The 22,261-nt window shown below is 37.4% G+C and overlaps 1 protein-coding gene and 1 pseudogene across 4 annotated transcripts in view; both read left to right on the top strand.

Annotated features, from left to right (window-relative positions):
* The first annotated feature begins 5,875 nt into the window (after nt 1–5,875).
* CTDSPL2 (CTD small phosphatase like 2) overlaps nt 5,876–22,261 on the top strand; it is an 81,463-nt gene continuing 65,077 nt past the window's right edge. For 2 of the 4 annotated variants that reach the window (XM_032593647.1, XM_030318288.2), the window contains exon 1: nt 5,910–6,044. The gene's annotated coding sequence lies outside the window, so the exon portion shown is untranslated. Of the gene's footprint in view, nt 6,045–22,261 lie in introns of all 4 variants that reach the window. The other 2 variants (XM_030318285.2, XM_030318286.2) reach the window with 2 other exon arrangements.
* Nucleotides 18,590–19,216, top strand: LOC115515995 (annotated as a pseudogene).

Below are 22,261 nucleotides of genomic sequence, written 5' to 3'. Positions count from 1 at the left end.
ATATACACAATGTCTAGTTTTCAATAAAAAATTATCAGACATACAAAGACTTGAAATGTGATCTATAGTTAAAAAAATTAGATGGCTGTTGTTATTTGTTATATTGTTATTTGTAAATGCAGGTATTAAAAGTGTTTACTGCACTGTATGTTAACTAACTTGAATTTAAATTTTAAAACATTAAATTAAAAAGTCCTAAAAAAAAAAGTATGTTTAAAGATTAAATGAAAATGTTTTAAGTAAGTGAACAGATAGAGGATCTCAGCACAGAAATGAAAATTATAGAAAACTTAATGGAAATTCTAGAACTGTGAAGTATAATAACTGAAATGAAACATTCATTGGATGGGTTTAATTGCAAATTGCAAATAGCAGTAGAATGAATTTGAAGACATACAAATGTAGTTGTACTATAAGTATTTGAAAATGGAAGGTTGAAATGTTGAGAGACCAAGAAATGTGGATTTGGGATTCATTCAATATTTATTGAGTGCTCCAGACACCCCCTAACACATAAGCCTAAAGATTCAATCATGAAAGAACAACGATCATTCTTTTAATTTCTTATTGAGTACCTAATCTGTATAGAGAGCTGTTTTGAGTACTACAATGTCTCTGCCTTCATGGAACTTACATAAATACCAGAGGGAGAGATCATTATTTTCTATACTCATAGTGATAAATGCTTTAAGAAAAATAAATCAGAATAAAGGAATAGTGATGGAGGAGTGCTATTTTTAGATAGGATGATCAGGGAGGGCCTTTCTGAAGAGGTGGTGTGAAAATAAGCCATGTGGATATCTTGTGCAACACTATCCAATAGAAATATAATGCAGGATACCTATGTAATTTTGAATTTTCTAGTAACTACATTTTTAAAAAAACTGGTGAAATTTTGATATTTAACCAATATATCCAAAATATTACCATTTTAATATGTAATCAATATAGAACACTACTAATGAGATAGAGATATTTTATATTTTCTTTTGTGCTAAATCTCAAATCTAGTGTGTATTTTACATTTACAGCACATCTCAATATGGACATTAAGTTGTCATTGGAAATATTTGGTATTTGGCATTCATAAAATTTATATTTGAGTTAATATATTCACATACACATGTTCCAAGTATACTTAAAAGTTTTATAATAACTGAACCAAATATTAATTTTTTTCAATATACTTCACTCTTTAGGGCAGTTTCAGGTTCATAACTAAATTAAGTAGGAGGTAGAAAATCCCAGCATATCCGCCCCCCCCCCCCACACACACACAGCTTCCGTGCCATCAACATCCTGCACCAGTGTAGAATTATTTGTTAAAATTGATAAACCAACACTGTGTATACATCATTATCAACCAAAGTCAGTTTACATTAAGATTCACATTTTGTATTGTACCTTCTATGGGTTTGGACAAATGTATAATGACATGTATCTACCGTTATAGTATGCAGAACAGTTTCACTGCCTTAAAAATCCCGTGTTTTCCACTTGTTCCTCTTTCCTTATCCCAAAATCCCTGGCAGCCACTGACCTTTTTACTGTCATCATAGTTTTATCTTTTCCAGAATGTCATATGATTATAATCATACAGCATATAGCCTTTTCAGATTGGCTTCTTTCACTTAGTAATATTCATTTAAGATTACCCCTTATCTTTACATGACTTGATAGCTCACTTCTTTTTTAGCTGATTAATACTCCATTGTATGACTATGTTGCAGTTTATGCATTCCCCCATTGAAGGACATCTTGATTCTTCCAACTTTTGGCAATTATGAATAAAGTTGCTATAGACATTCATGTGTAGATTTTTGTGTGGACACAAGCTCAACTCCTTTGGGGAATACCAAGGGGCAATTTTTTTTTCTTTTTTTTTTTAATTTCGTTTTTTTTTAATTTTTTTTAATGTTTTATTTATTTTTGACAGAGAGAGAGAGAGACAGAGCATGAGCGGGGGAGGGTCAGAAAGAGAGGGAGATACAGAATCCGAAGCAGGCTCCAGGCTCTGAGCCATCAGCACAGAGCCCGATGCGGGGCTCGAACTCACAGACTGCAAGATCATGACCTGAGCCCAAGTCGGACACTCAACCGACTGAACCACCCGGGCACCCCGGGGCAATTTTTTTTTTATTGTAGCAAAACTACCATGGTACATTTACATGCAAAGTACAATTCAGTGCCATTAAGTACATTACAATGTTGTGCAACCATTACCACTAACTGGTTCTAGAACTATTTCATCACCCCAGCTGGAAGCTCTGTTAAGCAGTCATTCAGGTATTAATTTTAAATTTTGTTAATTAAAATTAAATAAAGTTAAAAATTAATTTCCTCAGTTGCACTACCACATTTCAAGTGCTCAGTCCACCCATGGCTTGTGGTTAGTGGCTATTGAATAACACAGGTCTAAGCGAAAAGAAGTAGAGGCAGAGAAATAACAAAAACAAAGTCCTTGATACAGGAATATACTTTTTCAGAGAATGGTTAATTAGCCAGTAGGATGGGAATACAAATAGCAAGAGGTAGGGAATGTAGTCATGAGGTAGCCAAGAGTGAGCTAATGAAGGGCTTTGCATGTTATAGTGAAGACTTTAGATTTTATTTTAAGGGTGTTGAAAAATTTATAAAGAGGTTTAAAATGATCACCTTGGCTGTGTTTTGGAAAGATTGACGGAGGTTCAAGAATGGAGCAGGAAGACTTATAGTATTCCAGGTCAGAGATGATGGTCCTTGAACTAGGGGAGATAGCTGAGGCGGTAAGTGTTTGGATTCAAGATATACTTTCAAGGTTTAATTTATTGCACTTACAGTGGATTGGATGAAATATAAGAGAATTATATTCTATCCAGTGGAGAATACTAAGAGAGAAACAGGTTTGAGAGTTTAGTTTTGACCATGTTGTTTCAGATGATCATTGCCATCAAGTGAATGCAATATTAAAGTACAATGGCAGTTCTGATACTATTTCAATGTTTATTATGAATATTGCTTTCTTAGTTGTAGTATGAGAGTGATAAAAATATGCCTCATAGGGGCACCTGGGTAGCTAGGTTCGTTAAGTGTGTGACTCTTGATCTCAGCTCTTGATCTCAGGGTCATGAGTTCAAGTCCCACATTGGGCTCCATGCTGGGCGTGAGGCCTATTCAAAAATACCTCATAGATGGGTGCCTGGGTGGCTCAGTCTGTTAAGCATCCAACTTCAGCTCAGGTCATGATCTTGCAGTTTGTGGGTTAGATCCCTGCATTGGGCTCTGTGCTGAGAGCACAGAGCCTGGAGCCTACTTTGAGTTCTGTGTCTCTCTCTCTCTCTCCCCCTCCCCTGCTCACACTGTCTCTCTCTGTCTCAAAAATAAACATTAAAAAAAATTTTTTTTAAATATCTCATAGAGATAGAATTAATGTAAGACTGGATTGTGAAGTGCATATGTCTTATATATCAGATAAAAGGTAATAAGGGATTTGCTGAAGGATTTTGTTAAATATCCAAGATGCTTCTATCACATTACTTAGTGAACACCTTATTTCATTAATATTTTCAGATAGCAATAATTTTGTATAGTTTAGAAAGCATGCATGCCACTAAGTTTTTGCATTAAGTTTTTTTCCTGTGGCTACTGCTTTGTGTATAAATATACCTGACTTTTTTTAAGTTCATATTTTGAAACCCTTATTTTATTCTAAAATCTTGGACAAAGTTTTTACTGAAGCTTAATGACATTACGAACTGTCATTTATAAATGAATAAATAATCTCATTTGACTTTCACAACAATCCACTTAGATATTGCAGAAGAGAGTCTAGTAGAAACTATTAGATGTAAACGATGAAAGTTAAAATCAGAACATAATCGTTATCCTCTGAAAAAATGTTAAAATGTTAAATAAATTGCAAAAGCATTTAGGCTTGCTACCAGCAAACTTTCTAAACTTAACAGGAGACAGTAGGATGTGGTATAATGAACAGAAGGACAGCTTGCTTGAGTCCTGATTGTATTTCTTACTACTGGATTCTTTGGAAAGGGTGACTGTTTTTTCCTTTGTTCTCCCTTCCTCCTACCTTAAAAAAAAAATTTCAGCGTCTTCAGCTGAAGAGTTGCGGGGGGGGGGGGGGCTCTAATATCACCTATTCACAGGGTTGTTGGGAAAATCAAAATGTATATAAAAGCACTTTGTAAATGGCATATTTAAGTTTTAGAAGAGCGAACACTGGTAGTTATTACTACTGATTTTTTTTTTCAGAAATATTCCCAATTTTTACCTGATTTAAAAATTATGTTGGTAATCAGTTGGGGTAATTGTTTAAGCTGTATGGTTTTCCATGATATACACTGGATAATCAGTAACTATTTGTTGATTTCCAGTTAGTTTTTCAGGAATCTATTATTTTGTACACTAATACCAGTTCTGCTCGCTGATACACCACTGGCTGTCAGTAAACATCGCATTCAGAGCATTCTTGTAATCGGAAGATATCGGGTGCAAATGAACTCTGAGCTCTGGCAAGATCTGCAGTATATAAGGCATTCAGGAGACAACTCACCTGCTCCACACTTTGAAACAACCAGATTCACAAGGGTTCTCTGCTTACCTCGCAGCCTCATCTCTCTCCACTTTCTTCCCCTCAACTCCTCTATCCCCAGCGCACAGAACTACTACCCTAACTACTCAACACAATCTCATTTTTGGATTTTTTCCATCTGTTTACCTAGGCACTCTTCATTTGTAACATCAACTCTTCAGGTCATCTCATGAAAGCCTTCCCACACCCCGTTTATACGCCTGTCAAGAACTCCTTGTGGTCATTTTAGCACATTGTATTTAAATTGTTTACTTGTCTGTCTTCTTCAGACCGTGAACTCTGAGAAGGCAGGGTTCACGTCTACCTTGTATCCCTCGCATTCTAGTATGGTCTTCACACATTGTGTTTTTTCAATAAATATTTCTTGATTGAATAATGTGAGTGGCCCAGAGCTTTAGTAAACAGATAATGCTCTTCCAACCATTAGTCTTGGTTTTTTGATAGTTCACTAGGGCTAGATGCTCGGATTGATACATTTTCACTCCATTAGGCTGACAGTCCTTAGACCCAGGCAAGCAGGTAGGAACTCATTTGTCTGAATGATCTGACTTCTCGGCAGAACCACAGCCGAGTTCGCGTGGAGTCGAATGGCGTGGGCTTGTGTGACAGAATCACAAGCAACTGTTATGCTCTCTAGGCAGAGAGCTGGAAAGAGGACCTTCAAGGGCCACCGGGATCCCTGGAAAGATGAAGGATTCGTCTCAACATGGCCTGGGGCAGCGCTCTACACACACTACCACCTCCAGCGCGCCAAGGCGTTAGTCCCACCCCATCCCATTTGGCTCCACCCACAAGGCGCGCCCGGGTTACTAACCCTAGCCGCCAGGGTGAGCGACGCGTTCCTAAGCCCCGCCTCCACGGTGAGGGCGCGCTCCCCCTCCCAGCTCTGCCTAAGCAGTTCCGTTAGCAGCGGGAGGAAAAACCGTCCTTCGGGTCCCCGCCTCTTCACTCCCAACGCTTTACTCCCTACTCCCCCTGCAATCACTACACTGCCAGCTACGGAGGCCCTTAAAGTACAAATATCCCCCACGTCCTGGCGTATCCTGATAGGTTTTGTCCTTGTTCCTCCATTCGGTCCTAAGGGCCTGCGTTCATTTTGTGTCAGGAATCAGGCTTGTGAGTTTCTTCCGGCGGCAGGAACTCCAGCGCTCTTTACGGAAGTAAAAGCTGGATTTTTTTTTTTTTTTTTTGACTCTGAGGCCGCCCGCATTCCTTCCCTCCCACCTCGCGGAATTGTGGCGGGAGGGGGAGGAGAAAGTCAAGGCGCCTGCGCGGAGAGGCCGCTTTCCATCCGGGTCTCTGTCCGTGCGGTGCAGCAGGTCGGTAGGCGGGAAATGGCGACTGGCTGAAGGAGCTGGTTCTGTTGCTGCTGCGGGCTAAGCGGGAAAGACACCACACATTGCGCAGTCGGGACCATCGCCGGAGCCTGAGGACACTTTCCTGTCGTCACAGTTAGGTAATCCCCCTCGTCCAGACACTGCCGCTGCTTCCAACCTTAGTCCTCCTTCTCTTCCAGGGCCGTCTGCCGGGGTCTCCTCCCCTTCTCAACCGGGTTCTCCAGCGGCTCCGGCGCCTTGGTAGGCATGCACTATTGGCGCCTTATGAGTGCGCCGTGTGGAGCCGCTCTTCTCTGGACTTTCCCCTGGGAACAGAAAGGGAGCTCACTTCCCGCCAGCTTCAGCTTCTAGGCTGCGGCCTGTGTTGTGATTTCTGGGGTTAGATTTCACTTTGCTACCCACCCCCACCCCGATCTCACGTTCCTAGTCCCAAACCTTCTGGTCCCTCCGGGTAATTGGGTTAGATCAGCTTTTCTAACCTTGGCCCACCTCATGTTTTCGGTATTTCGTTCTTTGTAGTAGGGTGCTTTTAGGGGGGCGTTGCTCTATCTCAGTTTTTATAAACATTTTTTGAGGATCTGGAATTAGAGATTTCACTGAGTTCTGTTTATCTTCTGTACTGTTAAAATGTTGAGTTGACATTGTTACTTTTTCGAATCAAGAGTGATAGTAAAGGACAGCCCATGTGGAAGGCCTGTGGTTTCTGTAGTGGTCAATTAAGGGTGAATCTTATCGCCCGTAGTATTCTACGCTTTCTTTGGGGATTAAATAACTATATGAATGTTTACTTTTGCATTCTTGACTAGAATTCTGTGGTAAATAATTGCATAAGTAAATCGTGTTTATTTACTTCTCACCCTAGTGGTGGCTGGATGTGTGAATGATGTTAAGCACTTTAGAGTACCTTAGGGAAGCCTAAAGAGATACTGCTCGTAAACTGCCCTAAGATCCTGAAATGAAATATACTTAGTAAATGTTCCTCCAAGGCAAGGATTTATCTTTCTAGTGCTAATAAAATGGTACCATGATTACTGCCCAAGATGGGTATACAAATTAGTAACTTGAGTGATAGGTTTATCTTAGTAATTGTCAGATTGTAGATTTTTTTACATAGTCACCCCATTCTTTGCCAAGTTTTAAATTTTCCTTTGTTGTCCAGCTGTTATCTTTGTAAAAGCAAGGAAACGTCTAGTTGAAGCTAATTTTATCTCCCCCCCCCCCCCCCCCCCTTTTTTTTTTTTTTTTTTTTTTTTTTTTTGCGTTGCAGACCAGTTTTCCATAAAGAGAAGTAATAATGACACTGTTGGTGTTTTTCAGAATTTATTTTTCAATCTTGTTGAATTTGCGGCCTTGGTACTTTTTTCCCCCTTACTAGTCAGATTAAGGTTTTAAAACGTGGTTCATAATGCATATCAGTCGATATTTTGATTCACAGGTTTTCAGTTCTCTAGGTTCAGTTTAGAAGACTTCATTAATGTTAGCATATTAGGGTTAAATTTTAGTGATAAACAAGAATACACCAACATCATTATAGTTGTCATTTGGTAGATTCCCTCCAAGGTCATAAAGAAAGTCAAGGCAAAAGTAGCTCTTATGTGAAGCAGTCTTTTAGGATTGAATTGAACCTCATACTTGTCTTCTAGGACCAAAAGGGAATGGGAAGTGGAGGTGAGGGCATAGTGGATGCTTGCTGAACCTATTTGTTTCAAAAAATAGGGCCATTATGTGTTTAAAAGAATAAAATAATTGGACTCGTGTAGGCGTCATCTCTGTTTTAATGACCTTTTTGGATAGTTTATAAAGCATTAATGTTTTTAATAAAATTTGGCTTTCAGATGGCTGGGTGAGCATTGTATGTAGATTTTATCTTCAAGAAATCTCTCAAATTGTTTAAATTCTACATTCATTCAGTATCTGTGCTCTTTTCATACTCTTATCAGTACGGCTTGAAAGGATGTAAAAGCTATAAGGATGTAAAAGCTATAAGTGTAAAAATCTCTGTAGTCTTGTAGCTATATAGAAATTCCAAATAGGATTGTATAGAAAAACTGAATAGGATTGGTGTGTCTTATAATATTCCATTCTACATAGTGTCTCTTGGGAATTTCATTTGAGCTAGTAATTTATTCTTTTCCACTGTTAAGAAATTAAGAAGTGGGGGTGTTTTCTCTCTCCCAAATTTATCTATTCTATGTTTGAGATTTCTGGTCAAGAGGTTTCTTCACAAGATTATTATAGAAGAAAATCCATACAATTCTGGTTTCTAAATTGTTGTTTAGAAAGATGTACTAGGCTCTAGACTTGTAACTGTAAAATTAATTGCAGATTGAAATGGTATTAAATTATTTCAGTCATAGGAGAATGTACTTTGGGTTAAAGCAATAAAGAACAAAGTGATTTGTCAGAATTTGAAGTAGACAGTCTGCAATTTTATTTGTAATTTACCAGGTTGTTGTGAAAAGCATAAAGTAGAAAAGACACTTTAAGTCAGAAGTGTCAAATGTTCTGAGAGACCTCATGTATGGTGTACTAAGGTAATTATTCTGGGTAGGTTAAAAAGTTACCTAACCATTTTAGGGGTGCCTTTCTGACTCATTTAGTAAAACATGTGACTTGATCTTGGGATCCTGAGTTCTAGCCTCATGTTGGGGGTAGATAGAGATTACTTAAAAAAAAAAAAAAAGTTACCTGACCATTTTTAACTGGATTAGCTATGGGGGGTCATTTGCTATACTTTGAAGATGAGAAGATTTGGGGCCCCTGGGTGGCTCAGTCAGTTGAGCATCTGACTTCGCCTCAGGTCATGGTCTCGCTGTCCATGGGTTCAAGTCCTGTGTTGGGCTCTGTGCTGACAGCTCAGAGCCTGGAGCCTTCTTGGGATTCTGTATCTCCTTCTCTCTCTGCCCCTCCCCTGCTCATGCTCTGTCTCTGTCTCTCTCTCTCTCTCTCTCTCTCTCTCTTTCTCTCAAAAATAAGTAAACATTAAAAAAAAGAGAGAAACACTTAGATACATGAAAAGAAGATGAGAAGATTTAACAGATATGGAGCTTATGATAAAACCATACAATTAACAGTTTTAGTTTTTACTTACTTGACATTTGTGAGGCACCTATCTAAGCCAGATCTATATTCACTACTGGTTGTATGACTACATTAAACTTCAGGTCATCTTTTTTTTTTTTTTTTTCTTTTAATGTTTGTTTTTTTTTGACAGAGAGAAAGCATGCGAGCTGGAATGGGTAAAGAGAGGGAAACAGAGAATCCCAAATAGGCTCCAGGCTGTCAACACACAGCCGATGTGGGACTTGAACTCACAAACTGTGAGATCATGACCTGAGCTGAAATCAAGAGTTAGCTGCTTAACTGAGTGAACCACCCGGGGGCCCCTAATTTTCAGTTTAAACTGTATTAAATTGTAATTGGTTCTACATTACAAATAGGTAGACTAGATGGTTTAATGTGTAGTATAATTTGAGAATTGTTAGTGCCTAATTTTGTGTCTCTCTTGTGTATTATGAAATTCTTTTTAAATGTTTATTTATTTATTTTGAGAGAGAGAGCCTGTGGGAATGCATGTGGGAGCAGGGAAGGGGCAGAGAGAGAGGGTGAGAGAGAATCCCAGGCAAGCTCTGCACAGTCAGAGCAGAGCCCAAAGCAGGGCTCAATCTCACAAACTGTGAAATCATGACCTGAGCCAAAACCAAGAGTCAGACACTTAACCAATTGAGCCATCCAGGTGCCCCTCTGAAATTCTTTTTAAAATGATGTTTAAAATCACAAATTCTTTGGAAGATAAACTTTAAACTATTGTCTTTTATTGGCAATATTATCTCGTATTAGTTTATCAGATAAACTTGCTGATACCACAAACAGGTGAGGGTTCAGAGGCAGTGCTAAAATGTAGAAGTAAGCTTTTATGTGCTGATCAGGAGAGGTGTGACATAGGAGCACTGACTGTCTAGCAGAGAAAGATATGGTGGGTGTCGAGTTGCAATGAGAAACTTGGGTATCTTGGGGTCCTTAAGGAATCTTGTGAATCTGACAGTAATGAGGGGTGAGACTAAGGGTGGTCCAAAGAATGGTAGAACTGTGAGACTAAGTGTGGTCCAAAGAATGGGAGAACTGTAAGGACAAATATGACTTAAAGGTTTGGCCAGTTTCCCTCAGTTAGTATGGTATTTTTAGAAGAGTGAAGGGAAACACTAATATGCCATTGAAAAAAAAAATAGTATAAAATTTTTACATAATAAGTCTTTTAATTTTATTATAAGGTCACAATAGGCCAGTTGAGTATATTTTGGATCCCATATTTTATGGTATTCATAAAGTCTCCTGTATTAATTTAAAGAGACTGTAGGAAAGGAAGTATGTCTAGATTAAACATAAATCATCAGCCGTACTTTGACTTGAGGTTCTAGCAATCAGGTTTTCATAATAGCTATAATAATTTTAGAACAGGAAAATGTGTTTACTACCTTGATTAAAGAAACATAAAACTGTACTATTAGAAGACACCTGAATACTTCAGGAATAATTGAGATTAATATTTAGTAGTAGTTGCATATATAGTTTAGGAAGAATATTTTTCTGTGGACTGAATACTTACATATTAAGAAATTGTTTGAGGGGCGCCTGGGTGGCTCAGTCAGTTGAGTGTCTGACTTTGGCTTGGGTCATGATCTCACAGTTCTGAGTTCGAGCCCCGTGTCGGGCTCTGTGCTGACAGCTTAGAGCCTGGAGCCTGCTTTGAATTCTGTGTCTCCCTCTCTCTCTGCTCCTCCCCCGCTCATGCTCTCTCTCCTTCAAAAATAAATAAAAACATTTTTTAAAAAATTAAAAAAAAAAAAGAAAATAAATTGTTTGGGAAGTTAAAAAGCAGACATGTTGTTAAAAGTAGATAAGGGGAAGATTTTAAGTTTTTATTTATTTATTTTGAGAGAGAGAGATGTGAGGGGGCAGAGAGAAAGGGAGAGAGAGAATCCCAAGCAGGCTCTGCAGTGATAGCGCAGAGCCTGATGTGGCGCCAGAACTGACAAACTTTGAGATCATGACCTCAGCTGAAACCAAGAGTTGGTCACTTAATGGACTGACCCAGGCTTCCCAAGAAAGGGAAAGATTAACACTCCATTAGCATAACTTGGTATTTTAAATTTCTTATGTTGACCAGTTAAAGTAATTTTTAAGTAGGAATTTAAAAGTACACTTTATTAAAAGTGGAGTATATTACTTGTTAAAGAAAAATATCCAGAACACATAAGTATCTTTTTAGTTGAGAAAAAACTATGATTATTTGTTTTAGGAATAATTACTTTCTTCCTGGTAGTCCCCAAATATGTATGATTATCCTGTTGAGTTGAAAATGATTAACCTCTCACTGATCTTAAAAGTACCTGCTTTAGTATTTTTTGTTAAATAAGATAATTAATTATACAGTCCTTTAATTTTCTGAGGTACTGATAAAAATTATTTGAAAAATATTCACAATCACATTTCAAAACTAATGCACTTTTTCCTTATTGGGAGTATGCCATTTTATTTTTTTAGTCATAGCAAACAAGAGTGTACTTCTGTAAGAGAATTATGACTATACCTAGTCTTTGACTATTTATTTATTTATTTATTTATTTATTTATTTATTTATTTAAAGGATTTTATTTTAAATTAATCTCTGTACCCACTGTGGGGCTTGAGCTCAAAACTCCAAGATCAAGAGTTGCATGTTCTATGCACTGAGTCAGCCAGGTGCCCCGACTAGTAATTTAAATAGAAATTCACTTGGGGCTGCCTCGGTCCATACAGCATGTGACTCTTGATCTTGGGGTTGTGAGTTCAAGCCCCATGTTGGAGGTAGAGTTTACTTAAAAAAAAAAAAAAAAAAATTTCACTCTTCGTAAATTCTGTCTTTAGTTTATCTCAATCAAAATGACTAATTTTTTCTTGGTAGGTAGTGTAAGAATAGTAGGGATTATTTCAGATACTGTAAATTTATTTTGGGCAAAGACCTTGGTGTTTACTACATAATTTTAAAGATTTTTAGTTAATAACTATTTTCCTTCTTGTCAATCTCATTAGCTTTTTATTCCTATAAGTTAATGTTTTCTACAGGTTTCAGATTTCTACTGGCCTGAATAGGTTAATGTAAAATTAATTTTCTTTTTTTTAAATGTTTGTTTATTTTTGAGAGTGCAAGTGGGGAGGGGCAGAGAGAGAAAGGGAGACAGAGGATCCAAAACAGGCTTTGCGCTGACAGCACAGAGCCCAGAGCCCATTGCGAGGCTTGAACTCAGAAACCATGAGATCATGACCTGAGCTTAAGTCAAACACTTAGCTGACTGAGCCACCCAGATGCCCATAAAATTAATTTTCTTTAAATAAATCGAAGTTTAATCAAAGAGTATAAATAAGTAGTTGTATCTATCCTCTTGCCCAGTTTCGGTGAGAACTAAAATAAAAGCACTTTTAGGAAAATTCTGCTAAGTTTAAGTTCACTTCTTTTATCGTCAGGTTTCTTTGTTAATGTGTTTAAAAAGTACATTGTAACTTGTATATATACAGGTGACCCAGCAAATTAAAAAAACAAAAATGCTGGAATATATACATATATATATATATATATATACACACACACACACATATATATATATATATACATATGTATATTTTTTAGAAAGGATAGTAATATGATGAAAAATAATAGACTGGAGTGACAAGTATCGTATGTGCTTTTTGAGGAAAAAGAAAAGTTTCTCATGAGTATTATGGTACTCAGTTCTTATGAATTCATAAATTATATGTTTGCTAACACCTTGTGTTATAAAGTGTTATTGATAAGAATTTCTTTCATACCATGTAGTAAAATGCTCTTTTTACAAGATGTTTAAATTATATTTATTGAAGGTAGTTAAAATTAAAAGTCTCCAAATTATTGTTCTATTAAAGCTTAGGTTAAAGAAATACAAAAATGCCCTCAGCAGGACATACTACCTCATTCTGTCCATAACAAATACTGATTTTGTCCTAATGTTATTTCTACTGAAGACATAAAAAGGTTTTAAGTTGGGGTACTGCTAGTAGTATTTCAAAACTTTATATTGAATGGTTGTGCCTTAATAAGTATTTTCAGTGATTAACAAACTGAATAATGCACTCTTTAAAAAGTCAGAGTTCATATTTTCATAGTGTTATAGTCATCAATTTAACAATCTACATATTTTGTTTCTCTAGAGAAAAATAATTGATCATAGATTTAGAAAAAGCATTCTTCATTGTTGTTCATCGAAGAAAATTTTGCAAGGAAAGAACCTCATCTGCTGGGGTTTTTTTGTATATTCCCTATATTTTGACAAATGCTTTTGATTATAAGTTTATTATGTTTAGTAGCTTCTGAAGAATCTTATAATGTTAGCTAGTAAAAAAAGACAAAGTCATACATCAAAAATAGTAATAACCCCAAAATGACCACCTATCTTTATCACACTTTTTGGAGAAGGATTTGATGAAAACTCTTCTTGTATTGGAATTGATGCTTATGTAATACTCCTCTACTAAGTTCTTCTGCCCTAGTTGACTTTTGACTTTTATTAGATGATAAGTGGGAGGGACAGAGAAATCTCTTCCTTCTCTGAAGTCATTTAATGAAGGCTTAGGGAAGTCGTGGAGATTAAAGTGGACAGTTGCAGTACCTGAAGTTGTTGATTTCAGATTAGTCAGGCTAGAAATATAGATAGGAAAAACAGATGCTGACACTTTTGGAAATGTCATTTGGTATTAATGAAGGCAGTGATTTTTAGCTTTTTTTCTCATTAATATAAATTTTAATATAAATCCAGTAGTGATACTATTTGTAATAGTATAAATTAACAAACTCATAGAAATCTAGAGCTAGAGGAGACCAAAGGGCCATCTAGTCCAGTAAAGTCTTTGTTTTATTAATGATGAGCCATTCTGAAGACTTTTTAACATGTAGTAAGTGTTTGTCTTAAATTCTTAATTAGGGTGTTATGGGATGAGTTGTATGTGATAGGATGAAAACAGCTCAGCTGAATTAATGACTCATTTCCCATTTTGGCACCTTTTTTTTTTTTTTAAGGTAAAATTTACATATAGTGAAATGCACAGATCTAATGTCCAGTAATTTCTGCTGTTGAGGAAATGAAATGCTAGAATGATTGCATGACTTAATCAGTGTCTGATCAGTGTCGCCGCTAACTAATGATAGATTCAGGACTGGTACCTCCCTGTTATTCCTTAAATAACTCCCTCGGGAGGCTACTCTGGAACCTTGTATGCATATATTCTTTATATAGCCAACTTACAATTTATATATATCTAAATTTTAATGGGAAAACCCAGACTTTGTTTCCTTTAAAGTTTGATTTGTAATCTTTTTACAGTTGTCTTTATTTATTACTCACTTTTGTTTCCCTTTTCTCTGCTTCATTCAGCAAATACTTGTTTAAAGGATGTACATCAGGGTGGTCCTAGAAAATTCGTTAAGAATCCTTTATATGCAGTGTGCTATTTTGTTGTTTTGATAGAAATTTGTGCACTCAAGACCTCATTAGCAAATTATTAACTGAGTTTATGCTTGTAGCATTATTATAATCTTGTTAGCACAAGATAATCTGTAACCATAATTGTTTGCTTCAGATATTGCTTGGAATCAGGGATTTTGTGAAGAGGAAGGAAATCTTATGAGGAAGGAACATTTTTAGTTTTATTTATAGGCCCCTTTTTGTGAGCAAGAATTGATTGCTGCAGTGAGGGTTGTTTGTGTTTCAGTGACATAGTTTTTTCCCATTTTCTAATCTCTGGTCTCTGAGGAAAATGAGAAAAATTTATGGTTCAGTTCAACATAGATTGAGTTATCTTATGTGCCAGGTTATTGTTACAGATTAGATTTCTGCCTTCAAGACTCTTACAGTCTAGTGCAGTTAAAGATATAAATTATTTCAGTAGGATTTGTTAAGAGCTTAGATACAGATAATATAGGTTTACATCAACTTGGGGATGTGGAGGCGGTTACTTAACTTACTGGGGTGCAAGATACTTGGGCTGAGCTTTCAGTGATGAAGATAAGAATTAGTTGAAAGAAAAGAATGTTTGAGGTAAAGAGAAAAGCAGAAGTAGATACAGCATAGTGTGGGCAGGAAACTATTATTATTGGAGTGCAAAGAGAGAGGCAGCAAAGCAATGAAAAAAGACTTAGATCATGTAGGGTTTTATACTAGAGTCTAGTCTTTATTTTGAAGGCAGTTAATGAGAAGGAACAGGCAGATTTGTGGAGTGGGGAGGATGGATTTAAAGGGGACAAGACTAAGAACTGTTTTAGAGGTGAAGTCATCAGGGTGTGTTGATTGTAGGGAACAAGGAGGAATGACTAGGATATGTAGGGTGGTTTCTGGTTTGGTTGATGGGGTAGACGGTGGGAACATGATCAAGAAGATAATAAGAGGAGCGGCTGGCAGGGTCACTCGGTAGAGTGTGTGGTTCTTGATCTTGGGGTTGTGAGTTTGAGCCCCATATTGGGTAAAGAAATTGCTTAAATTAATAAACTTAAAAAAAAAGAATATAGTAGGAAATAATAAAGTAGGAAGAGTAGGTTTGGGTGTGACAGTGGGATGGGAATGTGGGTGAGAAAGAGTTCATTTTGGGGTAAGTTGAATTTGAGGTGCCAAGTGAAAGTGATGAGAAGGCTGTTAGATGTGAGTCTGAAATTTAGAGGTGGTAGAGAAACTAGCAGAATTAATTTCGCAATTGATAATGAGCATTTGAAAGAGATTTTCTCCCCACCCTCCACTACTTTCCCAATCCTTTTAGTTGGCCTGCAGGTAAATAGAAAGCAAACTTCATTGCCCAGTTTTAGATTGCTGAGCAGTCAGCTCTTTCTATTCCTGAAATGAGGTCTGGTTTAAATGTTGAAAAAAGTTGAAATGTTTTACTTTATATATTTCCCCCCTTGTAGTGTCATGAGTTCGTAGGCTTAAAAATGTCATTGCCCCCATTGTTAGGTTTGTTTTATGATGTAATCTAACTAAATTGTATCGTTTTCATTCATTAGATCCATTTCCCTAGTGTACTCATTTCCCAGTCTTTACTTGTTTTATTCTGTTCTATTGATAACAGAAAAGGGCTTATCTAGTAATGGAGTTCCTGGAGAACCTAGAGGATATGTTAAATTCTAACATAAGTAGAATTACCAAGAAGAGGAAGTATATGCATGTTTAAAATTTTTCCTTTATATTTTAAGTGATAGTATTAGATTATTGCAGATGTTGTATAGGCAATTTCTGACCTGTACTTGGCCCAGTTGTTATTAGGGTAATGCTGACCTCATAAAATGAGTTGGGAAGTGTGTTCCCTTCTATTTTCTAAAAGTTTGTGTAGATTTGGTGTTTTGTTTTTGTTTTAAATGATTTCTTTTTTTTTCAAGTTTATATATTTTGAGAGCGTGCATGTGCATGCACGAGAGGGAGAGAGGCAGAGAGAGAGGGAGAGAGAGGATCATGAACTGTGAGATCATGACCTGAGCGGAAATCAGGAGTTGGACACTTAAGTGACTGAGCCACCCAGGCACTTCTGTTTTAATGTTTTGTTTTAAATGTTTGGTACGATTTTCCAGTGAAGTCATCTGGACCCCTGTGTTGGAGGCTTTTCCTACAATTTCAATTTTTAAAAATAGTTGTAGGACTGATCAGGTTACCTATTCTTGTGTGAGCTTTGGTGGCTCAGTTTTTGAGGAGTTTGACCATTTCATGTAAATTGTTGAATATATGGGCATAAAGTTGTTATATTCCATTATTGTTCATATAATGTCTGTGGGATGTGTAGGGATTTCACTTTTCATTCCAGATGTTTGTAATTTGTGTCTTCCTTTTTTCCCCTCAGTCTTACTAGAGGCTTATCAATTTACTGATCTTTTCTAAATCAACTTTTGGTTTCATTGAGTTTTCTGTTTTTGACCTCATTGATCTTTGGTTCTGTTGAATGCTTTGTCTTGACAGTGGGTTGAATTTTCTTCTTTTTTTGTGTGTCTTTCAATATTTTATCAAATGCTAGATATCATGAACACAACAGTTAAAGACTGAGTAGATAGTATATATACCTGGAAAATTGTGTACCTGGATTTTTAGTGTAGGAAGTCCAGTTGATCTAAGTTTCAGTTTTGTTGTAACAAAAGAATTTTTTTTCTTTGTGAAGAATATTTTAAGTGCACCATTAATTGCAAACTTCTCTAGTGTTATTTGTGCTTAAGCTAGAAATTTAAGCATGAGAAAGTATTTCTCAGTTTTCCTGATGACTTTCAGTTTTTGGCTTTCCTTGTGCACCTGTTTGTGTTCCTTTGTAGATTCTCCTCTCTTCCAGTGGTAGATTACAGTTGTGTTAATCTGTGCTTGTTAGGTGTGCTCTTTCGAAGGGATACATGTACGCCAATGTTTATAGCAGCACTATCAACAATAGCCAAATTATGGAAAGACCCCACATGTCCACTGATGGATGAATGGATAAAGATATGTGTGTATATGTGTGTGTATATATGCATATGTTATATATGTGTGTGTGTGTGTATGTATACGTGTGTGTGTGTGTGCGTGTGTATATATATATATATATATATATATATAATGGAGTATTACTTGGCAATCAAAAAGAATGAAATCTTGGGTCACCTGGGAGGCTCGGTTAAGCATCCGACTTCAGTTCAGGTCATGATCTTACGGTCAGTGGGCTCAAGCCCCGCATCAGGCTCTGTGCTGACAGCTCAGAGCCTGGAACCTGCTTCAGATTCTGTGTCTCCCTTCTCTCTTTGCCCCTCCCCTTGCACCTTCTCTTTCTCAAAAATAAGCATTAAAAATTTTTTTAATAAAAAATAAATTAAAAAAAGGATACTATCAACAGTGAAAAGGCAACCTGTGGAATGAGAGAAAATATGTGCAAGCCATATATCTCATATGGGTTTAATATTCAGAATATATTTTAAAACTCCTGCAACAACAAAAAAAAATCGAACAACCCAGTTCAAAAACAGGTAAAAGACATTTCTCCAAAGAAGGTATACAAAAAAGCACATCAAATAATGCTCAACATCACTAATCGTTAGTAAAATGCAGACCAAAACCACAGTGAGGTACCTCTTCACACCACTATGATAGCCATTATCAAAAAACAGAAAATAAGACTTGTCATCAGGGATATGAAGAAACTGGAACCCTTGGTGCACTGACGATAAGAATGCAAAATGGTGCAGCCACTGTGGAAAATACTGTTGGCAGTTCCTTAAAAATTTAAACATAGAATTACCATATGATCTAGCAATTCTTCTAGGTAGTTCTAAAGAACTGAAAGCAGGAACACAAACAGATATTTGCATAGCCATATTCACAGCACCATTATCCACAACAGCCAAAAGGTTTCAGAAGCATAAGTGTCTATTGACAGAAGAGTGTATAAACAAAATGTGGTAGAAATATACAATGGAATGTCATTCAGCCCTAAAGAAGAAGGAAATTCTATAATATGCTACAACATGGATGAAACTTGACATTACACTAAGGAAAATAAATCAGTCATGAAGGGACAAATATTATATGATTTCACTTATACCTACTCAAATTAAGTACCTTATGTACCTATGTACTTGTGTACTTTGTATAAATCTGGTTTTTCCAGACCTTTCATAACAGGAATTGGAATGGAACGATAAGTAGGATTGGGATAAAGAGAGGTTTGGGGAAAAGATAACAAAAACCATAGAGGAAGGCCTAACCATAAGATAGTTTTGGGAGAACCACAATGTTTAGGAAAGAGGAAAAAAATCTGCTCTTCTGGTCCTGCATTTCATCCGGTGCCTCCACCTTCCACCCTGTGCTGGCTGTGGGTGCATGATCGCTGCATTCCAGCATCTTCCATCATCGCACAGCCCTTGGGGCACCCAGGCCCACAATGTTGGGCCCCAACAGGGACCTGGGCATGCCAGTGGAGGCAAGGGTGGAAGGTGAAGATGATGACTTCAGGGAGGCAGAATATGCTACCATCGACTCCATGTTGGACCAGATCAACTCCTGTCTTGACCACCTGGTGAAGAACAACCACCTCCACACCCACTTCCAGGAGACTCCAACCGGCAGACACACTGTGAGTTCCAGCAGCAGCTCAGAGAGGCCCCTGGCAATGCCAGTCTGTAGACTCTAGAAAACCCTAACCAGCCCTAACCCTGCCTCCCTGGGTGAGGCTCTGACCTAGGCATTCACCACCTGGCTTAGATACCTTTTCAAGGGCTGGCCTACAGGTCCCCTGATAGACCTGCCTGCCTGGACCACCTTTCTGGTACTCCCCTTGGCATGCAGGGGCCAGCCCTCACCCACCTTGTCTGCCTGCCCAATTTTAGGGCACTTTCCACTCTGCCCAGGCCTTGAATGTCCACCCTAATTGGGTCTCCAACAATAACAAAACAAAAACCAAAAAGGAGAAAATCTAGGACCCATTGGGGAATTATTCTCTTTACTATCAGCCTAGCCAATTTGAACCCTTTCCTGTGGTCTAAACCAAGGAAAAGGCAAGGGAGTTTATCCCAAGCAACCTGAGCACAAACAAGTCATGGAATTACAAATTGCAGCTCTAGATCAGAAAGGAAAGCTCCTCTAATTGTAGAGTTTTACCTAAAGATCCACTTTTATACATTAATTGGGTTCTGCCTACACAACAGAAAGCTGGAAAAAAAATGCTTCTACAAGCCTAACAACAATTAAAAAAATGGGATAAACTACAAATCTGAACTTCTCTTGAACCTATCAGAGAGCTGAGGACTTAGGGCAACCAAACAAATATCCAAGAATAGGAAAGCCTTTCCTAAGAGAGACAGGATATAAGCACTGGCTCACCTATGGCAGAGCAAGGGAAGAGCCATAAAAACATAAAAAAAAAATCATGTAAAATTGTTAATAAACTCCTTAAAATTAAGGCAAAGTAGGCTAGCACAGAATGCAGTATTCCTGGAAGCTATAGACACAATGGAAGTGTATCTTTGCCACAGACTTCCACCAGGTGCTCACAATATGGGAACACATGAGTAGAAAGAACCTTCCTCTGCGGTGCAGAGCTAAAGAGGGGAGCAGCTTGTACCTGGGAAAAAAATATCAAAGCCTCAACCAGATCTTTTTCCCCCAAGGAAAGAAAATTTTAAAGCCAGGGGAGGGGCAGGTCCAGTAACCTTCAGGGCATAAGTGAAGACATGATTAAGGAGGAGGGTAAAGTCTAAGAAAAACCCGTCTACCACTAATGGGTGGGGCAGGAAACAGTTTGGGGCAGAGAGATCTTAATACTGCTGTCTTCAGAGATCTCCTACCCTTAAGGCAAGGCTCAGGGAACTCTTTCCAAACAAGACCTGAAAAGCTGCAAGCCTAATTTGGCACTGAGAGGCAATCACTGACAGAGCCCCACTCCTGATGCCCAGAAACACAGGGCCTGTCCTACATTGTGACTACACCAGAACAACACCAGGCTAACAAGCACAGATTTTTTTTCCTTTCTCTTTATTGATTTTTTTTAAAAATTTACATCCAAGTTAGTTAGCATACAGTGCAACAATGATTTCAGGAATAGATTCCTTAATGTCTCTTACCCTTTTAGCCCATCCCCCCCTCCCACAACCCCTCCAGTAACCGTCTATTTGTTCTCCATATTTAAGAGTCTCATATGTTTTGTCCCCCTCCCTGTTTTTATATTATTTTTGCTTCCCTTCCCCTATGTTCATCTGTTTTGTATCTTAAAGTCCTCATACGAGTGAAGTCATATGATATTTCTCTAATTTAGCTTAGCATAATACCCTCTAGTTTCATCCATGTAGTTGCAAATGGCAAGATTTCATTCTTTGTTTTAAATTTTTTTTAACGTTTATTCCTTTTTGAGAGACAGAGATAGAGCGCGAGTGGGGGAGGAGCAGAGAGAGAGGGAGACACAGAAGCTGAAGCAGGCTGCAGGCTCCAGACTATCAGTACAGAGCCTGGACAGGGCTCGAACTCAAGAAACATGAGGTCATGATCTGAGCCGAAGTCGGACACTTAACCAACTGAGCCACCCAGGTGCCCTGATAGTGTCCTTTATTGCAGAAAAGTTTTTAACTTAAGTGTAGTCCGGTTTATCTTTTCTTTTTCCTTTTGTTGCCTGTCCTTTTGTGTCATATCCAAGAAATTATTGTCAAACCCAATGTCATGAGCTTTCTCCCTATGTTTTCTTCTAAGAGTTGTATAGTTTTAGCTCTTAAGGTCTTTGATCCGTTTTGGGTTTGTTTTTATATATGGTGTAAGGTAAGGGTCCAACTTCATTTTTTGCTTTTGGATATCCAGTTTTCCCAGCACTAGAGACATATGGTTTTAATATGAGTACAGATAGGTTTGGTGTAGAAATAGGGAATATAGTTTTCCACACGGTTGATATAATGGTTTAGAGTCTAGGTTTTTCTATCCAATTATATTATGGGTAAAAGTATGCCATAGGAGCTGCCCTGGAACTGTAACCCGCATTTGTAACACTATTTCTATGAGAAGTTGTATTTTGAGCTCCCAACTGCCAGTTTGTAAACACAGCTGTTTGTAAGTTAACCCTATTTTAAGGCTTTGTATAGACAGGGGTTCATTCAGCGGGAAAATCACTTGTGAATGACTATGTATTTAGAAAAGAGCAGAAGTAAAAACAAACTTTAGAGGGTAATGGGAAATTAGAATTTTTAGTGGCTTTTTAATTAGTTTTTTGTTGGTGATAAATATACTATTTTTACATTGCCAGTTATTTTTATTGAAATTACCTGGAAATTGTTCCTTAAAACACTTCTGCTGTGTTTTCCACCTCATTTTCTTCCATCATAAGATGGAAGTAATGGATACTACTTTATGATGTTGAAAGATTAAGTGAAACAATGTATTAAAAACCACTTAGGACAGTGCCTTGGACGGAGCAGTTAATAAAGGAAAGCTGTTGGTTAATATATCACTTTAACCTTTTCCATGTTCAGATACATGTAGTTAGATAGGAACTTTATTTTTGAAAAGGATGGGTTAAGGATTGGTTTTCTGGAGCACACAGGAAACTTACTAGAAAACCAACACAGTACTTTTTTAGGCAGTGTTTTGGTAGTGTGCTTGTTTGAATTATGTTTCAATATTCAGGTAAGCATAGACATTTGAGCCTTTATTTTAGGATTTTAGTAATCTGCAAGAAATGCGAAGAGATTAAATTAGCAAATATTTATTGAGATCCTTGGAAATACAAATTGTTTTTTTTTTTTTAATTTTTTTTTTTCAACGTTTATTTTTGGGACAGAGAGAGACAGAGCATGAAC

Source organism: Lynx canadensis, chromosome B3 (genome assembly GCF_007474595.2).
Source record: "Lynx canadensis isolate LIC74 chromosome B3, mLynCan4.pri.v2, whole genome shotgun sequence".
In the NCBI taxonomy this organism is placed as follows: domain Eukaryota; kingdom Metazoa; phylum Chordata; class Mammalia; order Carnivora; family Felidae; genus Lynx; species Lynx canadensis.
The sequence above is the reverse complement of the archived record's forward strand: the minus strand, read 5'-3'. Positions and strand labels throughout refer to the sequence as shown.